Consider the following 17,843-nt stretch of genomic DNA (forward strand, 5'->3'; position numbering starts at 1 on the left):
AACAGTATGATATAGTGTAAACATTATTTATTTATTCATTTATTTATTTATCACCATCATGATTATCACTGGATCTTGATGTGTCTTCACAATGACTCTGTTGTGGTCATTTTTTTCCTCCCTCCCTTCCTTCCATCCTTCCTTCCTTCCTTCCTTCCTTCCTTCCATCCTCCCTTTTTTCCCTTCTTCCTTCCTTCCTTCCTTCCTTCCTTCCTTCCTTCCTTCCTTCCTTCCTTCATTCATTCTTTCCTTTATCTCACTCTTTTTTTAAAATTTTTTATTTAAGAAAGGATTAATGAACAAAAACATAAGGTAGGAGGGGTACAACTCCACACAATCTCACTCTTAATGATGGAGACAGACCAACTGGAATAAAGAGAGATGGAGAGAGAGAGGAGAGAAAGAGAAAGAGACCTGCAGCACTTCTCCATGGTTTGTGAAGCCTTCCCTACTACAGGTAGGGCCAGGGGCTGGAATCCCTGCCTGGCCTCATAAACATACATTTTATATGCTCTGGGACACCAGATATTTCTATGACTCTCTTCATTGCAATATCCACATTTCTATGTGTATGTGGTGATCTAGATTCAAACCCAGAATATTTCTAAAGTATGTCTGAAGTGATGATTGATTGATTGATTCACTGATTGAGCAGGGCCTCACTCATACACAATTTTACTGGCTGCGACCACTTTTTTTGTTGTTTTTTTGTTTTCATCTAGGCAGAGAGAAGAAAGGAGCAAGAGGAAGACAGAGAAAAGGGGAGAGAGACAACATGGCATCTCCCATGTGGCTCTGGGAAGCATACTTGGCTTGCATATGTGATAATGCAGACACCCTTCCTGCTGAGCTATCACTCTGGTCCATATTCATGTTGTTGTTGTTGTTACTACAGAGTATCCACTAGGTGATTATATTATTTACCTAAACATCCTACCACTGGTGGGATTGGATTGATGGGGTTGGGACTGTGATGCAGTGCGTGGTGCTATATAATTAAATATGCTTGTGTGTGTGTGTGTGTGTGTGTGAGTGTGCGCATGTGTGTGCGCATGTGTATGTGCATGCATGCATGTGTTCAGCTCTGCAAGGTATGTAGGTTAGAGTGTGATTGCTGTGTTCCACATTTGGGGTATGTTTACCCTGGTAGAGTCTGTCCAGCCATGTCCCAAATGAGTTCCAAATGCACCACTAGTGGCCACCAGAATTCCACTAGTACAGTTATTACAAAGCTCTGCTAATGCTTTGCGTGATCTGACCTTTTAAATTACATCCTTTCAGAGGCATACAATGGATTTTTATTTGCATTATGATTGTTATTTGTATTCCTTTTATCACTAAGCCATGTGATGATTACTTCACACATGTTTTTGTCCTTTAGGGCATCTGCGTCCACTGCCTGTTCAGGTCTCTTGCCAACAGGCTTACTGAGTGTTTCTAATAGTTTTTATTCTGTTTTGGAGTACTTAGATAGGGTTATTGAAAATATATTCTCTCTGTCCATGAATTTCATCCTTCTGGTGTCTTGCATTGAATATAATCTCCTAATTCTGGTAGAGAAATTTACCAGTCTTCTGTAGAGTTTAAGAAGTCATTGCAACTAAAGATCTAAAGATCACTGAGACAGGTTCCTAATTCCTGACTTACCTATTATAATTGTTTGTTTTGCTTTCTAAATTCCCCATCTTTCCTTTCTACTTACCTATCATTTGAAATTTAACTTACTACTATTTTTTCAATTAATTGAAATACACATTTAATTTGTTTCTGAGTATTTAATCCTTTTGACTATCTGAATGAGTCCTACAATAACAGATATAGCTGGGCTCCATTGCTTTAATTTTTGTTTTGTGATCACACTTGATGGAATATTTTCTATTTTTCTTCGTAGATCTTTGGTCTATCAGTTATTTAGAAATACACTAATTATTTTTGAGATATTTAGAAGTTATTTGCATATATTCATTTTATTTTATTTGGGGGCTATGGGCTTTTAGCTCAACTCACTTGTGGTCAGAGCAAATGCTATGTATACCTTAAACCATATCTAAAGACTTCATTATGGTTCAACACATAGATCACTTTTACAAATACTCATACACACACAAAATGAAAACTCCATACTTGTTGAATCCAGTGATCATCCTATGTCAACTGTGTTAAATTTCTTTATCATACTATCAACATCTTAATACAATCAACATCTTCTACACAATAACTGATTGTTTTGTTTATTTTTTCCTTCTCCCTACAAAGTGAGCTGTGTTTGGACCTCCCATTAATATATTTACATTTGGCAGTATAACACTTTGTCATTGTTATGATTAACATTCTTATTGTATTTATTGACTGACATTTGCATGTGTAACTTTTCCTATTTTAAATATCAATCTTCTTGCATGTTTATTTGTGTTTAAATATTTAGAGAGAGAATGAGAGTTTAGCATATTGTCCTAGCATATTCTGGCTGAAGTCCAGAGCAGAGTTCCTTGATGACAAATCCTGTGCTGTTCTATGGAGCCACTTCTTAGTCACTCCACGTTCACTTTTTAGAAGTGGTTCCTCGTGGTCCGGGAGGTGGTGCAATGGATAAAGCACTAGATTCTCAAGCATGGGGTCCCAAGTTCAATCCCCGGCAGCACATGTACCAAAGTGATATCTGGTTCTTTCTCTCTTTCCTCCTATCTTTCTCATTAATAATAAATAAATAAATAAAATCTTTTTAAAAACAGAAATGGTTCCTCTAAGAAGTACAAAGCACATTGTCTTACATATGAAAAATCCTATATGTTAAAGATACACAAATGTGTATAAAACCTCTGTGCATGTGTACTTAGTCCCTTTATATGTATTATAAACAACATCATTTTAGATTAAAATGCCCTGCATTGATATTTCTATAAAACATACCTGTGTTTCTAGTCCAACTTTTTTTTTTTAATTTTGCTTCTCTTGGTTATGCTCTGCAAGTTTTGCCATTTGTCTCTTCCTACCCTTAACTCATTATATGTGTCTCTGTTTCTACTGTGTACTTATCAGTTATCTTTATGAGTGATTACTTAACTGGCCAATTTATAAAGCACCATAGCCCTTCTCTTGAAATTAAACTTGCTTTTATAAATGGTTTAGAAGATTATAAAAGCATAGGCACTGTTTCACACTGCACCTGCCACCAGAGTTCTATGTCACCCTTCCTGTTTTATCATTTTTTTAATATAAAACTCTTTTGGGGAATGGATAGTGCCCCCCCAAAAAAGAAAAAAATAATAAAACTCTTTTAATTTTATCTCCACTTTTATTCATATGCCATTCTTGCTTTATGCCTTATTTTTTAACAGCTACAATTATTATAATATATAATTATAGTTACAGTTATAGATAATATATGAGAAGCTATGTAATTATATTATTTTTCTGCATGTCTGTACCTACTCCCGGAGTTCTTTTTTCTTCTACCTGATCTTCTGTATATTCTTTAGGGAAAGTTTTACTAATGCCTAGTTACTTCAGAAGTTGTCTAGTTATGTCTTCATTGCAGCTTCACTTTTGAAAACTATTCTTTCAGCATATAGAACTCTGACTCAGCATTTTTATCCCACCATATACAGTTAATATGCCATTATCTTTTGGGTGCTGACATTTCTCTTTTTTAAATTAATTTTTATTTATAAAATGGAAACACCGACAAGACCATAGGATTCTGACATTTCATCTGAGCCCTCTTCCTCACTCTTGGTCTTTTCTAGGAGATTTTCTCTCACTACTTTTAAGATTTTTCCTCATTCCTTTTGATTTTCATAAGTTTGATTCAAATATATCTATTTGTTTATTATTTTGTCAATTAGGAAACATCTTAAATAAATACTGTGCTCCTTTTTTTTTTCTGCCTCCAGGGTTCTTGCTGGGCTCAGTGCCTGCACCATGAATCCACTGCTCTGGAGGCCATTCTCCCCCCCTTTTGTTGCCCTTGTTGTAGCCTTGTTGTGGTTATTATTGTTATTGTTGATATCGTTCGTTGTTGGATAGGACAGAGAGAAATGGAGAGAGGAGGGGAAGACAGAGAGGGGAGAGAAAGATAGGGGAGAGAAAGATAGACTCCTGCAGACCTGCTTCACAGCCAGTGAAGTGACTCCCCTGCAGGTGGGGAGCCAGGGGCTCAGACTTTATCCTTATGACAGCTGGTCCTTGAGCTTTGTGCAAAGTGTGTTTAACCCTCTGCGCTACCGCCAGACCCCCACTGTGTGCCCCATTTTTATTTGTTTCTCTAGTTCTCCAATTATTTAAGTAGTGGATTTTTCCAGTGTCTCCAATTTTTTTAAATTTATGTTCCACCTTTTCCTCTTTGTTACTTTAGTCTAGATATTTCTATTGAACTATCTTCTTATTTATATATTCTTTGACTTTACTAGAAATATCAATTTTATTAGAAATATTTTTCTTGTAATATTTTATTTAAAATTTTTTACTATTGATTTACAAAATTATAAGATAACAGGGCTAGTATTCCACATCTTTCTCACCACCAGAGTTCTGTGTCCTCAATCCCTCCATTGGAAACTACATTAACTCTCTCAAGATCACATATATGTGTTGACTATCCTTTCTACAACTGTCTTTCTATATTTATATATATTTGTCCATTTTTTAGGGTCGTGCCTTCTGTTCCTTTCTAAGTCACACCTACTACTTACAAGTGTCCTTTTTCTTTTTGTCCTCTTCTCTCCAGGTCCTAAAGGAGTTGAAGTTCAGAGTCCTCTGGTCATCTTCCCCCTATCACTTCTTCCTCCATGAGGAGTATAGACCAAAATTCTTTATGGGGTGCAGAAGGTGGAAGGTCTGGCTTCTGAGATAGGATGTTAGCAGATGGATAAATACCCCCAGTCTCTTTCTTTCTCTAAAAAAAAGACTCTGGGGAGGTGAGGTGGTCTGCCCAGGGAGTTCAGAATGGAATGAATCATAGTAGCATCCACAACTTGGGGGCTATGGCATACTGAGTTTCTGAAGAAATCCTGGTTGTATTTTGTTGAGTTTTCAGGTTATTTTTTGTTTTTCCCCCTAGTTTATTAGGAGAGTGATCTGAAAGGGCTCTTACTTCATAGCCATGCCCTCAAAAGTCTCAGCAGACATATTTTGAACTACAAATAAAATTTCCAGGAACTTGAAACACTAATTTTAAGCATTGCCATCTTATATTTCCCCAAAATAATCATTTTGTACTTTCATTTTTGAAATTATAAAAGGATTTATTTATTTATTTACTTATTTAGTAGCTCAAGAAAGAATCAGATCATCATTCTGACATGTGACGCCAGGTACTCAACTCAGGATCTCATGCTTCTAGATAGAAATTTCTAGCCACTGAGTCACTTATGAAGCCACTAATTAAAAAAAAATAGTACTTATTCAGTAATGGTTTTTTAAAAATATGAGATGTAAGAGATGTGATTTCACACCCACACAAAATGTCTGTGAGTTAAGGCACCATCCACTAGATTTTATGCTTCACTTCAACCACCACCATACTTCCCACAGATGGTGAGACGCAGTTTCACAGAACAGTCCTGTTTGAACTATTCACGTTCCCTTGGGAATCACTGCCTTTGTCACCACTTAAGTAACATGTGAATTACAATGGACAGTCTGTTAGAGTTCACAAGCTTTGCTGAAACTAAGTTTCATTCAGGAATTTAACATTTTCATACAATATACTATTTATTTATTAATATTTTATTTGTTTGAAAGAGAGAGAGGTGATCAACTCTGGCTTATGGTGCTGAGAAAATTGAATCTGGATCTGACACTCAGGTATAAATATCCTTTGCATAACTGCTATGTTATATCCCCAACCCACAATATATTATTAATGGAAAAATAGTCTAAAATATATATACACACTTGTGTGTCATTTAGGAGAGCTGATTTCTTAGTCATCAGTTAGATATATGTTGGTGATTGCCACAGAAAACTCCAGGACAATTATTTTTGTTGTTAACTTTGTTTCCTCTCCCTGGAGCTATTTCATTCCCAGTAGAGAGACAGAGAGATAGAAAGGGGCCAGGTGGTGGTACACTTGGTTAAGTACACCCATTATAGTGCACAAGGACCTGGGTTCAAGACCCCATTCCCCATCTGCAGAGGGAAGGCTTCAGAAGTGGTAAAACAGGTCCACAAGTTCTCTCTCTCTCCCTCCCTATCTCCTCATCTCTTCTAAATTTCTTTCTGCCTTATCAAATAAAATAACTTAATTAAAAAAATAAATTGTTTCTAAAAAGAGAGACAGAGAGATATCACAGCAGTAGGGAAACTCCCTCTCATTCAGCTATAGACTGAAAGAATATTTCAAAGGTAAAGCTGAAATAAGCACATAGAAAGACAACTTTTGAAGTAATTAGACACCCATAAAGCTGTCACTAAAGGATATTTGGAAAGTTTTTCAGGTAGAATATAAAGGCTTCCAGTGTAGGTATAGACATGCAGAAAAGTAATATGATTATATAATGCCTAATACCTTATCTATAACTAGATATTATAATAATTATGGAAGTTAAAAAAACTTAGGCCATAAAGCAATATGTGGAGTGGGGACTGGACTTGAATCTGAATAGAGTGAGTACCCTATGTTGGTGAGAGCATTGTACCTTGGTCTATTGTTTCCCCAAACTGGTACCTATCATCTGAAGCAGCTATGAAGTTAAGACATTTGTCTTAAACTTAAAATCATGTTTAATAAGCTCTCGATGTCTCTTACTGCTGCTTTTTCAATTATTTTAATTTAACCTATTTAGATTTTAATGAAGTTTTTTAAATTTTCTTTTTAAGAGTTTTTTTCTTTTTCTTTTTATTTCTTAAATTTTATTAGTCACTTAATATTGATTTACAAAACTATATGTCACCAGGGGTATAAATCCACACTAGTCCCACCAACTGGGTTCTGAATCTTCAGTATCACAACTGTAAGCCACTGAAGCTCCCCTAAGATTGCAGACAGGAGTCAACCATCATCTCTACAACTATCTGTCTGCATTTATACATAATTGCCCCCCTTTGCTTCCTGATACAATTCTCTCTTCTCTTCCCTGTTGTCACCTATATTTTTAATTTTAAAGTTAATACCTAATAGCTTCGCTTTCTGAAAAGTTTGTTTCTTTGTCTTTCTGTTTATTTTATATTTCAGGCTGATATGCCTCATATATTTTTTGTTGTTTTTGAATGTCAGATATTGTGTAGATGTTTTGATGGTGATATTTTCCTCTAGGAAGAACTGACTATTGCTTCTGGTAGGCTGTAAGTCGAGGCTAGTTCCAAGCCATGATTTTATTTATTTGAAGCTTGGCTTCAGTGTTTGCAAATTCTGGTCTAGTTTTGGCTTGTTCTTACTCTTCTGTTGCTCCTCCAAAAATCCTCAGCAAAAGTCTGGATCATTTTCTAGGGATTTCTCCTTTAAGAGAACTAAAAAGAAAAAAATAAGAAGAACCTTCATCTCTCTTGGTCACATAAGAGTCCTCAGAGCTTATTCAGTTCCTCAATCCTTCAGCTGTCACTAAACAAATGCAACACACAGACAATGCCAGGAGCCCTCAGAGCCAGCCTAGATAAGCCAAACTACCTCAACACACACACACACACGCACACACACACACACACACACACACTCCAACCTCAGAGTGTGGAGTGTCTTATGCAGAAGGATTAACTGACACAGAACTTCTCTCCATAAAATACTCCTTCCTTCTAGTCCTATTCTCAACTCTGACATCATATTCCCAAACAATATATATATATTTGCTTTCAGGGTTATCCAGACAATACTTTTAGACCACTTGCATGTTAGCTAGCAGGCTCAGGCAAAAATTACTGGAAGTCATAGGCCCCTTGGAACATACCTAAAATAGATTTCCTATCTTCTTACCACACAAAGACCCCTAATCTCCTCTACTCAACTTCTACCTTTGGGTTCTTGCTTATTAAACAAATTGTCCTGCTTGATGTCTCATGGCCTTTTAGCTACCAAGTTGCAGATATTACCATGGCACTATTCTGTCTTCCATGGGCAGAGGACTTCACCAATGTGTTCTGAAGTTCTCACTTCTCCAGGGCCCTACCTGACTAGGGAAAAACAGAAACAGGAAATATTAATAGTTAACAGATATATGGACCAATCTGTTAACATCCATGTACAGTAGTAAAGCAATTCCAAAAGACAGACCTTCCATCTTCTGTACCCCATAAATTTTTTTGTCCGCATTCCCAGAGGAATACAGAATTCTAAGTTTATCCTAGACTTATCCCCTGATTCAGATTCAAAGAAGTCCATGTGGCTTCCTCCTTCCACCCTCTGGCCTCACTCAGCCTCTGTACATAGGTACATTGAGATCAGTTTTGTACCAACATGCACCATGTGTGCCCCTCCCACTTCCCTTTGTAAAACACCTACAGGTAGCCTGTTGTCTTTGGATGTCAGCACTAGGACCGGGCACTTGCTATTTGTTTAGTGCATGCCGCTGGAATGAAGGAAGGGCAGCAGTGACAAGTGTCTGCGACTTGTGTGGATTTCCCTGGAGCACGAAGTCCTTTTACAAACAGTGTCTTACTAGGAATCTCAAGTCAAATGACTCAAACCACTGGTCTTGTCACATCATATTGACTCTGTTTCTGGTACAGGGTTTAAATCACTTCAAAAATGAAGAAATTAGGCCTCCATGAGCTTAACTAGCCACCGTGAGCTTTTAGGAATTTTTTAAGCAGGAAAACTGGGATTAGAATCTGTTTTCTTTTCATGTTGCCATATGGCATCCTGACACAATCTGGATTTCATGTGTACACTGATGGTGATTTAAACAAGACCATTGGCATCGACTCTGGCTTTCCACTATGACTGGCAATGCCCATTTCTTTGTTGACAGTGTACAGAACTATAATCACCTTAGGAATTCAGAAACTGTCCACTGAATCCCAGCGGCTGACAGATTCTAATCCTGGCATTTACATCAACCAGGAACTTCCACAAAGTGAAAACAAAGTTGCAAACTGTTTTTCTATGCTTTCATGTTAGAGAAGTGCTTGTGTTTGTGATGTATTATGCCAGGAGACCGCTGGCAGCCTTTGTTAGATGACATAGAAACATCTGTTACAATGAACGTCCCCCTCACAGACTCATTTGCAGGGAGCGAGAATATCCCTCTGGGCATGAATACAGACCTTCTTAGGTGGCCTGAGATAGAATGGAGGTATTTTCTGCAACCCTTTACCAATTAAGCACTTCAGAGTTTAGAATCATGAGTAACCTTGGATCTATAGGGGGGTTCACCATGTCTGGAAGGACAGATATTTTGCCAAGTCTGGGTGGACCATGCTCAAAATCTGGCTGAACTGGTTCATCCCCTCTCCCCATAGGTGTCCTGACTGATAGGGCCAGATAAACATCTCCAGGTGGAAAGAGTATGAGGGCACACCCATTACTCTTACCAAGTTCTAAGAGCTGAGGGGTTTAGGAATTTATGTTCAGAGGTTCTAGCTTATATATAAGCATATATAAGAATATATAAGTCAACATATTGGAAAGTAAAGTGGTACAACCATTCAGTAAAACTGTATGAAATACCACATGACCCAGGTATTCCACTACTGGCCAGATGTCCAAAGACTATGAAGTAACTACTTTGAAAACTTATATCAAACTCACTGTTTACTATAACATTATTTGTGATAACTGACATACAGAAACAACCAAAGTAGCCATTATATGTTAATTCTCTTTTCAGCTACCAGGTTCCAGATGCTAGCATGATGCTAACCAGACTTTCCTGGACAGACGACCCCACCAATGTGTCCTGAAGCTCCGCTTCCCCACAGACCTACCCTACTAGGGAAAGAGAGAGGCAGGCTGGAAGTATGGACTGACCAGTCAACGCCCATGTTCAGCGGGGAAGCAATTACAGAAGCCAGACCTTCCACCTTCTGGATCCCACAATGACCTTGAGTCCATACTTTCAGAGGGTTAAAGAATAGGAAAGCTATCAGGGGAGGGGATGAGATATGGAGTTCTGGTGTTTGGAATTGTGTGGAGTTGTACCCCTCTTATCCTATGGTTTTGTCAATGTTTCCTTTTTATAAATAAATAAATAAAAACTACTAGAGTTCACTTAGACCAGTGAAACAACAACAAAAAAAGTGTGTGAAATTATAAGGCACTATGCTTAGTGAAACAATGTCTCCCAGAAGTAAAAGAACCGAAACCCAAAACCATTACCATAAGGCTTCTAATTTCTTTTTTCTTTTTTTTTAAAATTTTTTATTTAAGAAAGGATTAATGAACAAAAACATAAGGTAGGAGGGGTACAACTCCACACAATTCTCACCACCCAATTTCCATAACCCACCCCTTCCCATGATAGCTTTCCCATTCTCTAGCCCTCTGGGAGCATAGACCCAGGGTCATTGAGGGTTGCAGAAGGTAGAAGGTCTGGCTTCTGTAATTGCTTCCCCGCTGAACATGAGCGTTGACTGGTCGGTCCATACTCCCAGTCTGCCTCTCTCTTTCCCTAGTATGGTGTGTCTCTGGTGAAGCTGAGCTCCAGGACACATTGGTGGGGTCTTCAATCCAGGGAAGCCTGGCCAGCATCCTGGTGGCATTTGGAACCTGGTGATTGAAAAGAGAGTTAACATACGAAGCCAAACAATTTGTTGAGCAATCATGGATTCCAAGCTTGGAATAGTGGAGAGGAAGTGTTAGGGAGGTACTCACTGCAAACTCTAGTGTACTACTGCTTTCAGGTATATATTTTGCAGTAGTTTATGGATACATGTGCACATAAGCTCTCTCTCACAGAAACTGGTGTATATCTAGGTTATGGGACTTTGTTAGAAAGTGAACTACCTGAGATGAAATTAGAGTGTACTATAAAAGGAAAGGTCTCACCCGAGTAATGAAGCTGAAGGGTTGTCATTCCACATGTGAAGTCTCTGGACACAGTCTGAGGTGAAGCATGTTGAGGTGGCAATCGTTGCGTTGGTTAGGTTGTGATCGGCGGATGCAATATTATTTGGTTTGGATTGGGAGATGCATACGGGAAAGTGGGCCCTATCCAAGGGTTCCAGGACTGGGGGAAGTAGGGGGTCTATAGTGGAGATGTGAGGTTCCTGCTGTAATTTGATCAGCTCCTGCTTTTAGTTTCCCTTTCAGATCTTCTTAATCAACTTCTGTTGATGAGTGGGATCATCCCATACTCATCTTTATCTTTCTGACTTAGTTCACTTAACATAATTCCTCTAGCTCTGTCCAAGATGAGTCAGAGAAGGTGGGTTCATTGTTTTTGATAGCTGTATAGTATTCCATTGTGTATATATACCACAGCTTTCTCAGCAACTCATCTGTTGTTGGGCACCTGGGTTGCTTCCAGGTTTTAGCTATTATGAATTGTGCTGCTATGAACATATGGAAAGATATCCCATGCTCATGGATTGGAAGAATAAATATCATCAAAATGAATATTCTCCCCAGAGCCATATACAAATTTAATGCAATACCCATCAAAGTTCCACCAAGCTTCTTTAAGAGAATAGAACAAACACTACAATTATTTATTTGGAACCTGAAAACACCTAGAATTGCCAAAACCATCTTAAGGAAAAGAAACAGAAATGGAGGCATCACACTCCCAGGCCTTAAACTATATTATAAAGCCATCATCCTCAAAACAGCATGGTACTGGAACAAAAATAGGCACACAGACCAGTGGAACAGAATTGAAAGCCCAGAAGTAAATCCCAACACCTATGGGCATCTAATCTTTGATAAGGGGGCCCAAAGGATTAAATGTTCCACTTAAAGGAGGCTCTCTTCAATAAATGGTGCTGGGAAAACTGGGTTGTAACATACAGAAGAATGAAATTGAACCACTTTATCTCACCAGAAACAAAAATCAACTCCAAATGGATCAAAGACCTAGATGTCAAACCAGAAACAATCAAATACTTAGAGAAAACATTGGTAAAACACTTTCCTACCTATACCTCAAGGACATCTTTGATGAATCAAACCCAATTGCAAGGAAGACTAAAGCAGAAACAAACCAATGGGACTACATCAAATTGAAAAGCTTCTGCACATCCAAAGAAACTATTAAACAAACAGAGAGACCCCTCACAGAATGGGAGATCTTCACATGCCAGACATCAGACAAGAAACTAATCACCAAAATATATAAAGAGCTCAGCAAACTTAGCACCAAAAAAGCAAATGACCCCATCCAAAAATGGGTAGAGGATATGAACAAAACATTCACCTCAGAGGAGATCCAAAAGGCTAACAAACATATGAAAAACTGCTCTAGGTCACTGATTGTCAGAGAAATGCAAATTAAGACAACACTAAGATGCCACCTCACTCCTGTAAGAATGGCATACATCAAAAAGGACAGCAGCAACAAATGCTGGAGACGATGTGGAGACAGAGGAACCCTTTTACATTGCAGGCTTCTACTTTCTTACTGTAGTTACCAAAACTAAAATTTTGGATCATAACAGTCTACATGATTTCCATGGTTGTCATAAGTGACAATCTTACTTACCTATTTCTATATCCTTCCAGAACCTAGAGCTCTTAAACTGAAACTTTTGTCAATAAATGTTTCTCCAATTAAAAAAATATGATTGGATAAAAAAGTAATATACACAACGTAATATCATTCGCCTATAGAAATAGGGAGTTAAGTCATTTGTAGGGAAATGCAGGCCATTCTGTGAAGTGAGATAAGGCAAAAGAAAAAAGGCAGATCAATATTGGATGATTCCATCTATGTGCACAATGGAAGAAAATATAATTGATCAACAGACAAGGCCAAATATAGATAGACCACTGAACACTGCCAGCAGCAATCAAGTTAACTGAGGGAGAGACAGTGAACATCGAAGAAAGATGTTGGGGAGGGTAAATCAGGGAGTTAGATATTATTTACTTATGTGTATATGTATTTTTGACATTGTGATATCTGAAATAAGAAAGAGCAAGAGGATTTCAGTGATCATTTGGGTCTCAGTGAGAATAAATTCTACCTTGGACTAGGTGTGTAGAAGTGGACTGATCAGACATGCCGCCCAGAGTGTTGTAAAGAACAACAGGTTGTTGGTAGTCTGGAACACCCACACTCATGGCAATCTTCAGACCCCATTATGGGGATGTCTGATTGTCCCAGTTCTTGGGGTCCCAATTCTGAATATTGGGAAATAGGAACCTAGCTCCATGTTGCCCTCTACCTGGGAAGCCAGAGATTTTCTTGTTATTTCTTTCTTTTTTAAAAAAATATTTTATTTATTTATTTATTCCCTTTTGTTACCTTGGTTGTTTTTATTGTTGTTGTTATTGATGTTAGATAGGACAGAGAGAAATGGAGAGAGGAGGGGAAGATGGGAGGGAGGTGGAGAAAGATAGTATACCAGTAAAGATAGTATAGTAAAGATAGTATACTAGTATAGTAAAGATAGTATAGTAAAGATAGTATGCTAGTATAGTAAAGATAGTATAGTAAAGATAGTATACTAGTATAGTAAAGATAGTATAGTAAAAGTAGTATATTAGTATAGTAAAGATAGTATAGTAAAGATAGTATACGAGTATAGTAAAGATAGTATAGTAAAGATAGTATGCTAGTATAGCTACAGACCCTTTGAAATATAACTAAAATATGCCTACTAGCTATCTACAAAATGGAGGACCCCCCCATCGCCTCACCTGCATTATTCCAGCCTTTAGGTCCATAATTGTCCAACAGTTTGTTTGACTTTGTATATTAATTCTCTTTTCAGCCACCAGGTTCCAGATGCTAGCAGGATGCAACCAGACTTCCCTGGGAAGACAACCCCACCAATGTGCCTCAGAGCTCCATTTCCCCAGAGCCCTGCCCCACTAGGGAAAGAGAGAGACAGGTTGGGAGTATGGATCGACCTGTCAACGCCCATGTTCATCAGGGAAGCAATTACAGAAGCTAGACCTTCAACTTTCTGCATCCCACAATGATCTTGGGTCCATACTCCCAGAGGGTTAAAGAATAGGGAAGCTATCAGGGGAGGGGTTGGTATATGGAGGTCTGGTGGTGGGTATTGTGTGAAGCTGTACCCCTTTTATCCTATGGTTTTGTCAATGTTTCCTTTTTATAAAGAAAAAAAGAAAATCCTAAAAAAAAGGAGAAAGATAGACACCTGCAGATCTGATTCACAGCTTGTGAAGCGACTCCCCTGCAGGTGGGGAGCAGGGGGCTCTCGAACCAGGATCCTTACTTTGGTCCTAGCACTTTGCACCACCTTAAGCCACTGCACTACCATTTATTTCTTTGTATTTTCTTAACTTTTTGTCACTTTGTGGAACTCTCCTTGCCATCTCTGTGGAGTCAACTATCACATGGAAAGAGGGAGGCTTTATTTTAAGAGTGACTGTTAGCATCAAGTGATCCCACTGGCCCTTTAGATTAAATATGGAAGCCAGCACTCCTGCCAGACCAGGCATCCCACAGGGTTCTGCTTGTTCAGTCTAAGACCCTCATGGCTCACACCCAGCCTCTCTCTACCACCTCCTCCCCTTCTTTCTCCTCATCATCCTCCTTATCATTATCCTCTTTCTCCTTCTTCCATTCTCTAGCACAGCTCTAGCTAGTGGTGGTGCTGAGAATTGAACTGGGGACCTCTGAACCGCAGGTATGCAATTCTATTGCATAAACTACTGTGCTCTCCCCCATAATACCCATCCATGCATGCAGCCCTTCTTAAGACTCATGCTTTCTCTTATTCACCATCCAGAGGTAGGAAACTTCTCCGCTAGTGAGACCTCAGTACCTTACAGAGCACACAGTAAATGATGAATGAAGAAGTAAGTATGATCAAGAAATTGTATTTATCCACTAGGGAAAAAAGTAGAAACAGGCTGGGGGTATGGGTCAACTTGTCAAAGCCCATGTCCAGTAGAGAAACAGCTACAGAAACCAGACCTTCTGCCATCTGCACCATAAAGAATGTCAGTCCATATTCTCAGAAAGGGGATAAAGAATAGGGAAAATCTTCCAATGGAGGGGATGGAATATGGAACTCAGGTGATGGGGATTATATGGAATTGTAGCCCTCTTTTCCCAGAATCTTGTCAATCATTATGAAATCACTAAAAAAAAAAAAAAAAAAAAAGAAAAAGAATGAAAGAAAGAAAGAAAGAAAAGAAAAAAGTCATTGTATTTAACATCTGTTTTGTACAGAAAAATAAACCTTGCAACAGATTAATGAGTCTAGGTCAGAGACATGGACAGGTAGAGAATGTCCCTGAATTGGGAGCTGGATGGGAAATAAGGAGAGAGTGTTGGAGCATAGAGTCTGCAGTCTTGCCCTGCTCTGGCCTTGGAGGAGATCAGAGCTCTGAATAGCCAGGTGGTAAAGAGTCAGGCATGGAGGCAGAAGGCAGCAAGCTTTCCTCTTTGAAAATCTCCAACTGCTCTGAGCACAAGACTTGAGTTCAGCTGCATTCTCTGTTATTTGAGACAGTCTTTCCTCCTTCTCCTCCTCCTCCTCCTCCTCCTCCTCCTCCTCCTCCTCCTCCTTCTTCTTCTTCTCCTCCTCATCCTCATCCTCCTCCTTCTCCTCTACCTCCTCCTTCTCTTCCTCCTCTTTTTTTTTTTTTAATTTTGAAGTCATTATTAAAACATGGCTAAATTACAAACATGTACTCATTAAGGAAATGTTTCTTTTCATATATAACATTTATAGAGTCAATTCGTGTTTATACCATTTGTGATTTTAATCATCCCAAGCAACAGTGAAGTGTAGGTCAGTGACTGCCCATATCTAATCCAGCTTACCCTGCTCCCCGAGTCCATAGCCTGCAGCAAGGGGCTGTGGTTACTTCTTTCTCAGTTTGGGGGTGGGGAATCTGGGTGATCATTTATATGTGTCACTATTACTGTTAAGTACTTTCTGAAGAGAGCTTAAGAATTTCCCATTAGACCAGTTTTTTTTTCTTCATTTTGTTGGAAGGTTTGTAGTATAGTGTTGATGTATGAGTATGATTTCTCATTTCCCCATGACAGGTGTCTGCAGAAACTCTCACCTCAACTGAGGTCCTGTAGTGTTAGCTTCACGGGCAGGAGACAGAGACAACCAGGGACTCATGGCTGAGCTGAGAGTGCAGTTCAATCTTTATTCACGAGTGGGGATGCAGTCCAACAACCTAATCACAACACAATTCTATCCTGTATCTCTCCTACCTCCCTCCTGAGGTGGAAGAGTCAGGAACAAAGGAAATACATATGACACGGGGTGGGGAGAAGGAAAAAGTGCAAACCAGTGAGGACTAAACCAGTGTCCCAGAGGCAGGGGGAGTGAGGGCCAAACCAATATCCCAGAGGCAGGGGGGTGCCCAGCCAACAGTGGACATGCAAACAAAACACATCGCAAGCAACACAAAGCGAACCCAATGTGATGATAAAAACAGAAGGCTTCACAAGCAGAGTCCAGAAGCATACCAACAAGGTCCTTTCCACCATCATGAACCAGGACCCAAAGCCTTCATTCACCCCTGCATTCACCCTGCCCTCCTTCCCCAGAGTCCTTTGCTTCGATGCAACACACCAAACCTAGGCAAGGCTTATTTTGTGTTTCCCCTGTCTGTTCCTACTTCTGACATTTTATCTGCAAGTGAGATCATCCCATCTTCATCCTTCTATTTTTGGCTTATTTCACTTAACATGATTCCTTCAAAATCCATCCAAGATGAGGGTAAGAAGGTGACTCCATGATGCTTAAGTAGTAGCTCATTGTGTACCATGACTTTCTGAGTCACTCATCTGGTGTTGGACATCTGGGTTGCTTCCAAGTTTGATGCATTACAAATTGTGCTGTTATGAACATGGGTATACATTTTTCTTTTTTGTTTTGTTTCTGTATTTACCAGAGTTTCACAACTGAGAGAGAGAGAGAGAGAGGGAGAGAGACCTCCTAACGCAATGGGGACTGGAGTCAAAGGCAGCCATGCATCTGACAAAGTACACTATCCAAGTGAGCTATCTTCCTTAGCCTTACTTTTTTTTAATCAATGTTCCTGATTTCATAGTATTCCTGATAAGTGAAGAATGGCTTCTTGCTTCCTTTATCTGAATTCAATCGACAGCCAGGGATAGCAGATGAGAACCACTGTTGGAGAGTCCTACATTACTTTGAGTTCACAAATGGTCATTTGTAGACACGTGGGAGTCTGAGGAAAGGGATAGGGTGTCTTTCTGCAGCTTGAGAAGTGTGAACTGGGATCTAAGAGGTCATGGCTTATGGTGGGGTTGCACAAGAATGATGAGGATGGAGAGTGCCTTGCTATGGGCACAATATTCTGCCAGACAAGGTCTCCATCTTGATATGTAATTTCTGCTTGTCCCTCTGCCTTTTTTTTCTTTTGTATATGTCTTTTCCAGATGTCCCTCATGGAAATAACTCCAGTATAGTATCAAAACAAGGATATTTACATTGATCATTATAATTGAAGACACTGAAGACCTTTTCCAGTGACTCTTAGACACTTGATTCCACATGAATATATATGTGAATATTTTTTTTTTCAAAAAGGAAATATAAATAAATCTTTACACTGAAAATATGGTCATTTTTGTTATATCAAGAGAAATGAAGGCTGAAGTGGTAATGCACTATCACATTCACCTATAGACAAAAATTGGAAGTTTGATGACATGTCAGAATTGCCTAGGATACAGAAAATCAGGTATTCAGTTGGAATAAAAACAAAAATCAGTCTAAGAGATGTCTTGTTCTCACTTCTAGACTCTTTCTGAGCTAGTACATTGGTCTTCTCTTATCTCTGAATG

The sequence above is a fragment of the Erinaceus europaeus genome, chromosome 4 (assembly GCF_950295315.1).
Source record: "Erinaceus europaeus chromosome 4, mEriEur2.1, whole genome shotgun sequence".
In the NCBI taxonomy this organism is placed as follows: Eukaryota; Metazoa; Chordata; class Mammalia; order Eulipotyphla; family Erinaceidae; genus Erinaceus; species Erinaceus europaeus.